Below are 973 nucleotides of genomic sequence, written 5' to 3'. Positions count from 1 at the left end.
AGATATACACCAAAAAACGAAACCCTAATATTTATTACCACAGCTTATTAGGGTGTGTCCGATTTTCGGTCCTTTTAGGGAAGTTGATGTGAAATCAAGACCGTTGATCGCTAGTTGGTCTTGGGTCCGGACTACAAAATCGACCCTTATAGTAAATGAGGCTTGATGAATCAAGGGTCTAAATTTTCCCATCACAGTGTACCCAATGGTAAGTCACCATCCGACCAACGGTTGTCACAATCTAAATTGAACAGCGACCCTGTTCGTTTCAGATTGTGACAACAGATTATTGGCCAAAAATTAACATAAAATTATGTTAATGGGACATCACCATCGGTTGTCACAATCTGAAACTAACAAGGAAAGATTGTCAGAATCACTTTTAAGTTCAAAATTTGGACTAAATATTTTCTTTAATTTTGCACTCGTGCATTTGGATTGCGGGAATAGAAAGTAAGAATCAATGCAAAATCGGATCAGGAATGGAAAGTAAGAATCAATGCAAAATCGGATGTTTGTTTCGACTGCCCTTGCGGAAAAGGAAAGGGGAGACGGAAATATCGTGGGAATACAGATTGGGTATTGTTTCTCTACTTGGCGGGGTTAGTCGGGACGCATTTTCGGCACTTTAGACGGACTTGACGCGTCAACCATTAGTCGTTTTTGGGAACTTTAGAATAACCCCTTAGTCGTAATTTTCTAAAATCCAAAGACTTGTTGCCTGGCGTGACCTTCGAGTTCCCGGTATAAATAATGCTCGACTAGTTGTCTCGTCAAACAGGTGTAACTTTAAAATGTCCCTCGACCGGGCGATTGATCTCTTCTTTCCCTTGTTCGAGCATCCCTGTGTGATTTAGGCCATTTCTGGCAACTAATTTTTTTTTTTTTTCATGATAACTTGGTTGCTGCAAGTGGCGAGATAGGGTAGGGGTCGTGGGCTCTCTCTGGTGCAATTTAAGGCATGTCCGTCAAC

This window comes from Tasmannia lanceolata, unplaced genomic scaffold (assembly GCF_043159265.1).
Source record: "Tasmannia lanceolata isolate RefF3 unplaced genomic scaffold, GAP_Taslan_0.1 ptg000037l, whole genome shotgun sequence".
In the NCBI taxonomy this organism is placed as follows: domain Eukaryota; kingdom Viridiplantae; phylum Streptophyta; class Magnoliopsida; order Canellales; family Winteraceae; genus Tasmannia; species Tasmannia lanceolata.
This window is presented reverse-complemented; position numbering follows the sequence as displayed.